General features: G+C 35.1%; 1 long non-coding RNA gene across 5 annotated transcripts; it reads left to right on the top strand.

Annotated features, from left to right (window-relative positions):
- Window positions 1-1,720: 1,720 nt before the first annotated feature.
- LOC145567555 (uncharacterized) lies at window positions 1,721-7,908 on the top strand. 5 transcript variants are annotated; one of them, XR_014095688.1, is made up of 9 exons: window positions 1,721-1,910; window positions 2,419-2,514; window positions 3,318-3,440; window positions 4,015-4,252; window positions 4,341-4,508; window positions 4,635-4,696; window positions 4,980-5,058; window positions 5,146-5,383; window positions 7,504-7,908. It is a non-coding gene; the product is annotated as an uncharacterized LOC145567555 (long non-coding RNA). The 5 variants fall into 5 exon arrangements; XR_014095689.1 differs by having other exon boundaries at window positions 2,489-2,514; window positions 4,613-4,696; XR_014095687.1 differs by having other exon boundaries at window positions 2,489-2,514; window positions 4,632-4,696.
- Window positions 7,909-14,076: the final 6,168 nt, after the last annotated feature.

A 14,076-nucleotide genomic window follows, 5' to 3' on the forward strand; every position in this document is an offset into this window, starting at 1 on the left:
CCCTATTGACATCCCTAAGCAAGAAGGGGAAAAGGGAGGGGGTGGGGTCAGCGGCCCCAACCGAAACTTTGGGTGCCGGCCGCCAGCAGGGGGAAGAAGGAGGGGCTAGCAGTTCAGGGTGGCTGTTTCTTTTATTTTTATTTTTTTTTTTATAAACTTAACGGATTCCGTTAAGTGGTAGTGAAATTCTGCAATATGGGATTTGGGTGATAGCAAAGTTAAAAAAAAAAAAAATTATACCGGTAGCAAATGTGAATCGAGGTATTTTTTCAGGTAGCAAATGTCAAAATTTCCTAATACTTACTGACGATTGTAATATTATGTTATAACAACCTATCATGCGGGCCAAAAGCTATTTATGTTTTAAATTTAATTTTACTTTGACTTTACAATGTATATTATTTTTATGAAATCATATATTGTATTGTTTGTTATTTTAAATTATCCTTGTATTATTCTACTTACGTTTTGAATCAAATTTAACCAAAAGCTTAAGCTTAAGGTTGAGGCCTAGGAGTACGTTTAATACTCTATTACTTCCCCTCACACAAGAAGCCATTATCACAATGGTGGATGAGAATTGAACCCAAAGGTCGCATTGGCTCTGATACTATGTTAAAGGACCAAATTAGCCAAAAACTTAAACTAACAGTTAAGGCCCATGATTGGTTTATATACCCTATAATTTATGTTAAATTTGAGTTATTTAGTATACAATATGATGTTATTCGATTAAATTTCTACTGTAATTTTGTTTAAACCTGTTATATTTTAAATATATTTTATGTTATTTTGTTTTAACATAGTGTTATTTTAATTTACCTTTACAATTATAATGTTTGGATTGTTCTATTACAGAGTTGAGATTTAGAATGACGTGAAAAATCACCTTAGATCAATACCAAGTAAATTGCATAAAATCATCTTTAATTAATAAAAAAAAACATTGAAGAAATGAAAACAGATGATTAAGAGAAAAACAAGAAGGAAGAACTTGCAATTGGAAGACAAAACAAAGTTTGATTGAATTCACATATTATTTTAACAGAAAAATTTGGCAAAACAGATAATAATGTGAAAAAATTTAAGAGGGAAAGTAAAAGGGAGACCAAGAAGTTTTTATACTTCCTCAGTATTTTAATAAGTTTTATACTTTGACCAGCATATAATTTAAGGCAATTTGATTGACTTAAATAAAATAAGAGGTGAGTGGGTGATGTGGATTTAAACCCCTTAACTCAATAAAGAATCTAAAATCACACAAGTAACACAAGCCCTCCGAATTCTTTAAGAAAAGAGAACAATTCTAACAACAACGAACCGGATATGACTTGTAATTCGACCACTCCTGGAACGAATTCAAGACTACTCAAACTACTTAGACTACTCCTAGAATTAAGTATTTTGATAATCAAAACTTAGACTACTCTTAAAATCAAGAATTGAACGCTCTAATTACCAAAACAACTCCTTGAATTAAAACTAGAAAAGAAAAGTTTAAACAAAGTTAAACAACTTGTATTGAAACTAATCTAATTTTCTATCTATAATAACTATAATAACTATTAAAAGTGAGAAGTTGGCAAATTTGTTCACCCCTTAGTAATAGTGTGATGCCATTATTAGCCCTCAAAAAGTGCAAGTACTCTTTTTCCCTTGAATTGCAATTGAAATGCTACTTTTTAAAGGTAGTCTTCCTATTATAGCCTTGAAAGTTGAAAGTCATGTTACTCTTGCCTCTTGGAAACTTAAATCACCATATTCAACTTTCTCTTTCCTGATCTCATCCTCTTACTTACACTCTTCTGGTATCCTTCCTTGAAGCGTTCTATCTCTTCCATCAAAGCGTGCTCAAGGTATTCCATGGAAGGGTGATATGAGGATTCTCTCCTCCATTGATGGGTGCTATGGTAAAGTGTTTTTATTCTTCATAATTAATTAGCTTTCTCTCTTCTCCTTTAGTTTGCAATTTAGCACCATCAATTCTGGTTACTTGAAATTTCTCCCCCTTTTTCTACTATCTGGATTTTTTTTTTCCTGTGTTAGGTATAGGATAAAAATTGTTTTGGTTTAATTCCGGAAATTGAGCTTTTTTTATAACTTAAATTTTCGATCTCTGGTGATTTAGGGTTAGGGTTTTTGATTGGGATTCTCTCCTCCATTGAAGCATGCACGTTTTCCAATTCCATTGAATTTTAGGGGTAGATATTTGTGGGATCATAGAAACTGGAGTAAAGGTAGCTTCTTTAGATTATGGAGATGAGCTTAGAGTTAGGAGAGATGGTATTGTGGAGAAATTAAACACGTACTGTCATAACTGTGAAGCTGTAGTTTGAGTAGATGTAAATGTTTGGGCTTTCAATTTCCCTTTATAATTTTTTGTTTATATAATTAGCTTGGTGCCTTTGCTTTGTTCAGTTTTAAGTTGCAGTAGGATAAGGGGCAAGTGGTTTCTAATACGTAGTAAGTTTTTTTTTTTGGTTTGCAGCAAGATGACGAGACTTCTTTTAAGAGGTTTTCATTCTTTCTCTCTCTTCAATTCGAATGTGCTAGATCAATTTGTTTTCTTTTCATCAATTTGGGTTTCTTTTCGGTCCAACTTGTGCCATCTATTAATTTTGGTATTTTGTTTTGTTTTTGAGGGTTTCTGGTACATAGAAATGTGTGAAAGTTGCAAGATTTGTTCGGGGTTTGTGATTTTTTTTTTCAATTGAATTAGTTTTGCTGATTTTCTTCTATATTAACCCCCAATTTGTGTAGAAAGTTTGGATTTTATTTGAATGGCAACTGGCAAGTCATAGATTGGTTCATCTTGCTTCACAAAAAACAGGTTTTTAATTCTGGGTTAAGTGGATATACGGTAAGAAAGAGGCAATTTAAAGCGCTTAAGAATGAGTTTTTGACTCAAACAAGTATCTGAATTCATGAATCTATGCATTGAACCAGGTCGGATGAGTGAGTTTGTTTTCAATCATCGAATATCAAATTCACAGTCTAGGGTTCTTAGTTTTCTTTTTCAATTTAGTCAATGTAGGGTTCTTCTAAGATGGATTATTGAGCTAATAGTCTTAATATAGGGTTTTTAATTGCATGTTTTTTGAATTTTCATTTGCATATGTCAGTGTTTTAGGTTTTGTTTGAATTGTTTGGTCACAATTTTATACATTGATCTTTAGTTTGGTCAAAATTTTATACATTGATCTTTAGTTTGGTTTCTTTGTGCTTTGAATCGAATGAAACCCATAATGTTGACTTATTTTACTATGGTATGGAGGACTATGGGCTGAGAAGAATCTTATGCCTTGTTTTTTTTTAAGGTTGCTAAACACTCGAAAACCTTACACAATAACCAAGCAACATGAGCGATGGACAGAAGAGTAGCACAATTGGTTTCTCGAGGCCTTGAAACTCTTATGGTTAAGCTTGGCAGAGGATTGAAGGTTTTACTTTGCTTTAAACCTTTTCTTTTAAATATTGTCGTTGAGCTTTTATATCTATAAGATTAGTTTTTTCAAAAGGACATTAATCAGAATTACCACGTGGGTGATAGTTTCACTACTTAATAGAGAATGAAAATTGTTCAACATAAAATCAAATTCAGGGAGAGGTGGGGGCAGACTGTGATAGCTAAGTTGAATCATTTGATTGTTTGTTATCACTAAAAATCATACCAGTCCACTTGGCATGCTTCCAGATGAAGAAGTTGAGTATTGCATTCAAATAGAATTAAATTGGAATAATTTCGTCAATTATGATGTTTGGCTCACACCAAAACCTTTATGTATAGCATTTGAATACATATTTTATAGTATTAAGTTTGTCACTCTACAAATTCTTTTGGGTGATGCAGTTTGACAAGGAAACAATAGCTAAAATACTACTGCATTACAACTGTTGTTAATTGAATAGTATTGAGTATTAATCATGATTCACAAATTTGTTTTCAGTATTTTCTCAAGATTGTGGGTCATGACTCTACTCATTCTGTCTTGCTTGTTTTCTCATGGTTTGCAGGTGCATTCCCATTTTAACGTCTACAGTTTTACGGATAAATAAGTGGGAGAGTGTTTTCCTATGCCCAAGGAGGTGCTCATTGCCTCATTCTCACTTAGGAATGCTAACAGATGGTAGATATGTTTATGTTGTCACTGGACAGTATGGTCCACAATGGAGAGAATCGACAGCCCGTAAATTTGTGCTTGATACTAAAACGAGACAGTGGAAAGCCCTTCTTTCTTTGCCAGTCCCCTAGGTAATTTTTTGTGATGCCTCTGTTCTCGGTGTCTGTGCAGAGTAGTTTTTATCCTGCAATTTTAAGAATTTATAACTATTCTATTCAGGAATGCATCGGCTACTCAACTTTGGAGAGGAATACTGCATGTCATGGGAGGCAGTGGGTATAATCAGTACACACCTGAATTAGACCACTAAAGTATGACAGCGAAGGATGGGAAAGCATTAGAGGAGTGGCGATAAGAAGTACTTACTCCTCGTGGTGGACCTCACAGGTGATTTGATCATGTCCTGTCAAAATCTCTCCTTTAATCTATAACTATTAAAAGTGAGAACTTGGCCATATGAAATTCCCTTGGTAATAGTGTAGTCAACTTAGGTTTCTGCTATTATTTCAGCAGCTACGGTGATGGATCATCCAGTGCCAAGGTTACCGTTTCCTCTCCTCGCTGCCACACTCACGGTATCTTTCTCTCTTTCTCTCCCTTCTTTGAGTTTAAAATGAATCAACTCAATTAAGAAATTAGCATTTGTTTCTTTAATGTACGGTTTGAGTGCCAAGGTTTCTACTTCTTCTTATTCTTGTACGGTTTGCTGTTTTGTGGGGTGCAAGTAGGACCCATGTTAAGACTTGAGAGTTAGGATTGGGTTATCTTCCAAAAAATTAGCATTTGTTTCTTTAATGTACTTGATTTCCTTCATGTTTTGGTAGCTTCTTTCCTAATTAAAACTTTTGCCACTGGCAGTTGTGAGCAATTGCCATCTTTGCTGTTTCTCTTGCTCTGCAAGGCTGGAGCCCAGGCATAGAAAATTCCTCTATACCAGGTAAGATGATTAGTTCTTTGGCAGTTCAGTATCTTTGCCTATTGCTTTCCTGATAGTGTGCTAACATTCTTTCTACTTCGGTTTCAGCACATTGCAGAGGTTGCTGGTAACCCTCATATGGTTTTGCCAGTCCCGGCCTTCAAATGTCATCAATGGTGGATCTCATGCTGGAAACAAGCTTGCAATGCAGGAGTTCATGATTCTGCCTACTGGAGCTGTTACGGATCGGCGACCTCCTAGCACCGGTCAAAGGCCCACTTCTCTATTTCCTTCATTTATCCTAAAAAAAACATCAACCTACCTTATTTCTGCTCCTCGAATCAAGGTAATTCCTCTTCTCTCCAAATTTCAGCTGTAATTTTTGTTCAATTTCTTCAATGATGCCCCTTTTCTTCGGTCTATTATGAAATTGTATTTCAATTCACCAAAAACCCTTGCTTTTGTAAATCCAGAAGTACCCCTTTTTCCCACAAAATTCAATTTCATTTTTCCTTTTTACTATCTTTGTCTTGTTTATTGTAACTATTAAGCTCTATTTTTTTACAATTTTATAACCCTTGAATTGTTTATTTGATTATTTGAACGAATTGTGAAGGGAACTCGTCCTTCATATTTGAACTATGAATTTTTCATATGAAAAAAAAAATAAAAATAATAAAGGGTGGATTTTTGCTCTGGAAATTTTAAAATTTTCTGTACTCAAATTGCAGCTTTTCTTTTGTTCAGTGTAGTTATGATGTTGGGATCTTAATGATACTTTATCAACTGACTTGACTTTTCTTTTGCCAGTTGATTTTCATGTTTGGTACATTTCTTGTATTAGTGTTGGTTACATTTGTAAATTGAATTGCTGATTGAATATTTGAGCATTGGTTCTGTGTATTTGGTTGTGTGCTATGTCTGTGCTTTTGTGTTCAATCTATTTGCAAAGTGAAATAAGATTGACCTTTGAGTAAACTTTGCGAGAATAGGTAGTGAAAACTAATTTAATGGGGTTTTTGTTGTTTCATTAAACGGTTGTTGTATCATGTACTTTCGAATGTGGAGCTTGGAAATATGTGTCTCTGTGTGTGTGAGAGAGAGAGAGAGAGAGAGAGAGAAGGGAGTATTTGCTGGTGTTTTTTACTACCCTTTTGCTGCTATGAAGGTGAAGCTTTTTTCTTCTAGCTTTCAAAAGTTGAATTGCCTTATTTGGGCTCGTTGTCTTTGGTGTTATGCTCCATATGTGCAGTAGGATTAGGTGATTGAGTTAATCTGATTTAATGGTTAGAGTAGGTAGAATGTAGCAGCAGTTGCTATTTCGAGGGGGAGAGGTGACTAGAATGTTTGTACATTTATTGCACTATGCTGAATGAATACGACTCAACATCGTGAGTATCGAAAGGGAGAAAATATGTGAGTATCCAAGTTTATGAGATGGGTTCATGGGAATCGGGATACATGTTACAATGCATCTCTTCTTGCATCCTTGTTTTAGAGTAGTTGCAGTTCATCTATAACTAATCAAGCTATTAGCTCCACATCATAAAATAAACAATCATAATATATGTTAAATATATTATTGGCTTTTGAAAATCTGTAAAGCAGTTTCAATCATGATATATGTTAAATATATTAGAATCGCTCTTTTATTTAAATAAGAGGAAAATGTTACAAGGGTAAATTTCAAGAGTATGAAGACCATGGTAGTTAGATATATTTAGAAATAGTTGTATTGTAGTATTTTTTTTTTGAAGCAAAACGGGAAATTTTATTAAAGATCAAGATCCGCCAAAGTTTGAAAGCTTTGAGGGAATAAACTCATACATACGTTCATTAGCACTACCCAGATCCCATCTAGCGGCATAGTGAACCACTGTATTTCCCACCCTTCTAATGTGATTACAAGAAAAATAACTTGACATTCTATGAATATCATCATATAGGAGAAAGATGGTGGCTGCACCCTCCTGCTTGCATTTTATAGCTCTGACAACGTTAATGGCATCCCCTTCTAGAATCCCCCTCTCATATCTCATTTGTCTTGCGAGTTCAATCCCATATCGAGCAGCAGCAGCTTCCGCAAGCTCAACAGACCACACACCTCGTATTTTTTACAGCAACAAGCAGCAGAGAGCCCTGGTCATTACGTATCACAACCCCAAGCCTCACCTGACCATTTGTAGGAACATGAGCATCGAAGTTCACTTTCACACACCCACTGCTTGGGGCACTCTAGCTTGCAGACGAAGGGACAGCAGCCGCAGCAACACACCCACCAACCCTTGCATTATAAATGCCATATTCTTCACCCATACGCACATAGCCTGCTGCCAAACTAACATTTTTTTTTTTTTTTTTGAGAAATATTAAAGCTAACACTTGTTTGTTTATTCACTACTCTATTTATTTAACAGCCTTAAGAAATTGATTTTATTTATTTATTATTATTTTTATTTACTGCAGCGGTGGGTTGAGCATTTGGTAGGTGGGAAATGCAAACGAGATGCAATTGCGGATTGATCCAATGCATGCCAACTTAAGTGATGAAATTATTATTAGTCTATATTTCAGCTTGATGAATACGCCGAAATCAGATTCTTATGTGAATTGAGAAAGAAGTAATTCATAGAATAAAGTAGCTATTTAGTGTTAGGTTATGCAAATTTTAGAAAGGTGTAATTTAGAATAGATTTTTTTTTTCCTCCGAGGGAAGAATAGATTAGTTGTTTGGTGTTGATTCTGATATCCTATCAGCTCTTTTTAATCAATAAAATTATAAAATTTGTAGAAAGTGTTTAATTGATATTCTCTGATTTACTTGAGGTTCGCATATCACACTTACAATTTTACTAAATCGTGTTTAATATATAGACAACTGTATGATTTGTATCCTATGAACGCCTATCTTCTTTCAATTTCATTATAAACACTTCATCTGTTTCTTTTACTTGCAATACACCTTAGAGATGATTAGTTCAGATAAGCGAGCGATTTTATCAAAATAAATTTAACACGAGGATTAGAGTAAGGTTAGGTATCATGTGTAAATTATTTTGAATAATTTATCCATTTACGTTGTATAATCTCGACTTCAAAATGTGTGTCACAAGGCTTTGTTGCAGGTAAATAGAAATAGAGAAGTATAACATATTCCTATATTAATTTAGCTTAGAATGATAGTTTATGGTGGATAACTATTTAATATTCCTATATTGAAGATCCACTATAATATCTGCAACCTTTATTTTATGTCGTAGACCTTTTGTGACAAGGATTTCAGTTCAAATTTTTTTTCATTTTAGTTTTTTTTTTTTTTTTCCTTTTCTTTTTGGGACGGAATACAGCGGGGAAATGGATGATGGATATATAGATCAACAAAATATGTTACAATAATTTTTTATTTCTCAAGTATTATATTAGCCTTGTTACAATTATTGTATTATGCTCTAAAACTGCATGATTATTGTCTTCTCTAATTGAAAACTTCAACCTTAAAGCATAATCTTTAAAAGACTTAGATTATTTAGAAATCTTTTAATGTAATTATTTGATTTTATTTATGCAAAGGCTAATTGAAGCGTAAGTGTAACTCTTAAGAAAATATTTTTAAATTGAAAATGATTATGGTTAACAAAGATAACCCTTCAATTGGGCTTCCATCAGTTTTAACCGGTGGAAAGCCCCAATTCTTGTTTCTTTTAAGTTTTTTTTAGGTTTATAATAACGCTTTCTCCTTTTGAGAGGAACTTTTCTCCCTCGAAAGAAAAGGTTTCTGATCTCTTTCCAGTTTCGAAAGACAAGGGTTTTTCGACCTCTTTCGAAAGACAAGGTTTATCTTCTCTTTTCGGGGGAGAAATTTCTTAGTTTTGAATCCATGATATTAGATCTAATGGATAGGATTACCGTGAAGTTAATTTCGTTGGTGAAAAAGTTATTAAGTTTTTGAATACAGACAAATGAATCAGAAGGAAAATATCTTCACGGCTACAAAGGATCGTTAAATTGTCTCTCCAACAAGACTGTATTTTCTAGCGATATAAGCGGGCGATGTTCCACAATGCAAGATCTACTCGACGATCGTAGTTTTTATAAAGGGATTTTTTTTATTCAATATCTTATGTATTTGTTAACGTTGAATCCTTATTGTAGATGTCCATAAACGACGATGGAAAATGATCATAACAATTATGAGTCATTTCTAACCACATTATTAGATTTATGTTTGATATTGGGATTAATGAGCTTGTTCCTTCTTAATCTATATAAATTCATACAATTTTAATAGACTTCAAATTTTATCTATATGTTAGGAATAAAACACTTTGTTATATTTTAATTAATTGAGAATATAAACTATAGATGATATAAACAAGAACTCTAGATTGAATGATGCTATCACCCATATCATAAGAAAATATTTTAGGAGTCTTTATTCAATTTTGCTAAGAAAATTTTGACGTAGACATATAGTTGGTTAATGAAATAGTTCTTTTAATGTAACAATACAAGAATTATTTGGTCATCCTTCTAAACTTCTCTTCCCCAATTAATTGAATTTAGAAGGGCCCGGGAGAAAGAAAAAGAGCAGGAAAGATAAAGGGGCCAAAGGAAAGAGTAGGGTCGGGAGAGAGAGATAAAGAGCAAGCCAAAAGAGAGAGAGGAGAGGGCATGCTGGGAGAGGAAATGATTCTAGAGATAGAAAGAAAGAAGGGCCAGAGGAAAGAGAGAGAGAGAGAGAGAGAGAGAGAGAGGGGCTAGGAGATCGAAAAAAGTGAAAGAGAGATAGATAGATAGAGAGAGAAAAAAAAGATATATAGCAATAAAGAAAAACTACGATTGGGAGAGATAGAGAGAGAAAGAGAGAGAGAGAGGGAAATATATGAGAGGAGGAGAGAAAGATGAAGATAGAGAAGGAGAAAAAGATGAAGATAGAGGAGGAGAGGAAAAGGAGAAGGAGAGATAGCGAGAAGGAGGTAGAGAAACAAGGGCTAAAAGAGAGAGAATCATCGAGAGAGAGAAATGGAACTAGGAAAGCGAAGGGTTTGAAAAGAGAGGCAAAGAGGGGCTAAGAGATAGGGAAGACCGAAAGATAGAGATACAAACTCAAAAGAGAGAGGGGGTAGGCTAGAAGATGAGATAGAGGATGGGAGAAAAAAAAGTTAGAAAAAATAAGAGAGATAGAAATATGGGTTATGAAAGAAAAAGGATGAGATAGAGAGAGGCAAAAAAAAGATATAGGGACAGGATAAATGTAAGGGGGTTTGAAGAGAAATAAAGAGAGTGATAGATAGAGAATAAGACTGAGAGAAAAGGATAGAGAAAGAGTATATGATATAATGATAAAGAACCCCTTCAAAAAAAAAATATAATGATAAAGAACGAAGGAGAAGGCTCGAGGGAGCTAGAGAGAGAGAATGAGTAAGTGCGACATATAATTTTCAATTATTTTGTTTTATCTTTTTTCACATATTTGAACGATTTTGTCACAACATATATTATCAAATAACTTTTTGGTGCAACAACCCACACCGTGTGACATGGGTTACTCGAGTTATTTTGTTAGGGGAGTTATGTAGTTAGGGGTTATTAGAGTTACTCGGTTAGGGGGTTACTTGTGGAGTTCAGGCAGGGGTTAATCGAGAAGTTCACTCGGTCAAGGGTTACTTGATCAGGGGTTACTCGAGTTACTCGGTCAGGGGTAACTCGATCGAGTAACTCGAGTTACTAGGTAAGGGGTTATTTAAGGAGTTCGTTCAGGGGTTACTCGGTCAGTGATTACTTGAGGGTTCATTCAGGGGTTACTTGAGGAATTCTTCAGTCCGGGGTTAATCGGTCAGAGGTTACTCGAGGGATTACTCAGTCGGGGGTAGAGGTGTTCAGATCCGGATACCCGGGTTTTCGGGTACCCGAAAAAGCGGGTACCCGAATCTTCGGGTAGTTTGTAAGTTGGCCCATGCCCCCGACCCGGGAACTCTGGATACCCGATTTCGGGTACCCGGAATTCCCGGGTCGGGTCATAGAGTACCCGAAATTATTAATCCACCAATTTTTTTTCTGTAAAAAAAACCTTGATTTCATAGTTTCATTCATCACTTTCATGTGAGTAAGTGAGTTTTATAAACTTTATAGTATAAAAAATCGTTATACTGTACAAAATTATAATCAATTATATTAAAAAAAAAAAAAAAGAATTACAACAAATTAAACATCACGCAAGCCTATAATCCAAAAAATTAAAGAAATTGCAAAGTTGCAAACTTTATCATACTTGGGAAAACACCATTAACAATTATAAATGAACATCTTCTTTCAAAATCAAATTTGAATGAACTTGGACCCATCATGTTGTTTACAACAGTAGATCTTGTACTTGTGGCTGTCGTTGCGGTGGACGGCAGGAGATCTTGTGTTGCTTCAATTTTCTAGGTTGATGAAGGGTATTCTCTCGCGCGGTGGCTGAAGACCATGTGAGACTGTGAGTAAGATGAAGGAGAGAGGGAGGGGGGGGGGGGGGGGGGTGGGGGGGATGAAAGCATTGGAGGACAAAGAGAGGGATGAAAGGGATGGAGGACGGAGAGAGGAAAGAGTGCGTGTGGTGGCTACTACAGGGGAAGTGGGAACATAAAACCCTATGCTTCTACTAGCAGCACATATATATTTTTTACCAAAATTAAAAAAAAATAAAAATTAGTGGGTCAGCGAGTACCCGATTAGCACAAAAGACGGCCCATGACCCAACCCGCTACACATCTTTTTTACCGGGTCGGGTACCCGGCCCAAAAAATTTGAAAAAAATAAAAAAATACCCGCTAGAAATTTACCGGGTTGTCGGGTCAGCGGGTCGGGTCGCTCGGGTCGGGTATTTTTGAACACCCCTAGTCAGAGGTTACTCGGTAAGGAGTAAGTCAAGTAACCCCTAACCGAGTAACTTGAGAAACCCCGACAACTCGAGTAACCTTTGACCGATTAACTCGAGTAACCCCGCCAACTCGAATAACCCGTGACCAAGAAACTCGAGTAACCCCTGATCGAGTAACTTGAGTAACCCCTGCCGTACGGTACAACAGGCCGCATACAAAAAATTGTGATTATCAAATCCCTTTTAATTACCTATCCATAAAACCCATAACCAATTGTAATGTTGGCCCATGTTCTTTAGGGGTCACCAAACTATTTCCGAGTTGGTGAACAATTTATTCAGGGTACACAAATTATTTAAAGGTGAGAAATTTATATAAGGGTGACAAATTTATTCAGGATTAAAGTAATTATATATTATTGTTAAGAGTGAACTAATTATATAGGGGTGAGCAGACTATTGAGGGGTTTAACAATTTATTGACGAGTTAATTTATTCAGCAGTGAGGTAATTATATATGTTTTTTAGGGGCGAGCAAATTTAATTATTTTAGGGTGATCAATTTATTAAAGGGTGAGGTATGTAATTGTATGTAATTATTAGGGGTGAGCAAATTATTTATGGGAGAACAAAATATATAGGAACCCACTCACGTAGGTCACGCGTAGATTGTATACTTTATCTGTTTTTAGGAGTGAACAATTATTTATTTGTAAGCAAATTCTTTATTGAAGAGAGATAAGTATGTATATGACTTTTAGAGGTTAGTTATAAGTGTATATATGACTCACGTAGGGGCAAACAAATTATTAAAGGTTGAGGTAAGTGTGTAGATGACTTTAGGGGTGAACAAATTATATAGGGGCAAGCAAATTCTCTACGTGTGGATAAACTATTTAAGGGCGAGCAAATTATCATTTGATGAGGTAATTTGATTATTATTTTTAGACGTGGGCCAATTTGTAGGGTGGAATGAGCAATTTATTTAAAGGTGAGGTTATTGTATTTGGATTTTAGGATTGGGCAAATTATTTAGTAATGAGCAAACTATTAAGGGGTGGACAATTTATTAGGGGTGAGTTAATTTGCATATGGTTTTTAAGGGTAAACAAATTATTTAGGAGTGAGGTAATTGTATATGTTTATTAGAGGAGCTACAACGAATACTATGTCAAAATACAAATTACTAATCCATATATAACAATAACATTACATTTGTAGATACAACGAATACTATGTCAAAATACAACAAATTAATTACACATTTACTTTAAGTGCTAAGAAAAACTATTTCGATTCGCCAAATGGAGCGCGTGCATCGCGCGCGCAGAAGTCAATAACTAGTATACCTAAAAGCCACAAAATTTACCCCTATTTATAGACATAGGAGGCAACTAATCCTACTCGTACAAGGATTAGGACAAACCCCTAACCTTGCTCTCCAAGCATCCTAACTAGAATAGAATAACTACTTCTAATTAGAATAGGAAACCTATTCCTAAACAAACTCTAATTAACTAAAAACATTCCTAATAACCTTAGGAAGTTTATAGCAACTAAATAACAGAAAATAAAGGTTATCCTAAGTGCTTAAACCAAGAAAAACCCTTTCAAGTGAAAGGTAAAAACTTGCAAGCAAAATTCTAGAAAAACTAAGTATAAAAAAAATTCATTTCACCTCGCCGTTGGCACACCACCTTATGCGCCGCCCCATAGCCACGCATCAGACCTGAGTGTAGCTGGGTTCATGCCATGCCGGTGATCCGGCGCGTGGCCCCCAGATCGACGCGTCGCCGCCGCCATCGTCATCGGAAGCTGACTACTGCACTTTTCCTTCTTCCTTGATAATCAAGCAAGTGACCCATCCTTGACTTTTCCTTCCAAGTTCGAACCCTATTGGACTCAAAATCAATGTAATTGGTTCTTCAAAAGAATTTCCCTCTTGATTCACATCAGTGGGGCACTTGGAGTATTAATAAATTGTATAAAAAAATAAGGGTTAATAATTTATCAAAAAGTAATGAATATGTGAGGAAAGAAATAATAAAAAAATAGAGTAGTAGTGGGTTTGGGCGGAGACCTTAAAAGGAGAAAGATATAATACTCCCTGCATCTTTTTATTAAGAGCCTATTTGAGTTTTTTCATGAAAATTAAGAAAATTATAGATTCTTTAAAT

This window comes from Chenopodium album, chromosome 11, assembly GCF_948465745.1.
Source record: "Chenopodium album chromosome 11, dcCheAlbu1.1, whole genome shotgun sequence".
In the NCBI taxonomy this organism is placed as follows: Eukaryota; Viridiplantae; Streptophyta; class Magnoliopsida; order Caryophyllales; family Amaranthaceae; genus Chenopodium; species Chenopodium album.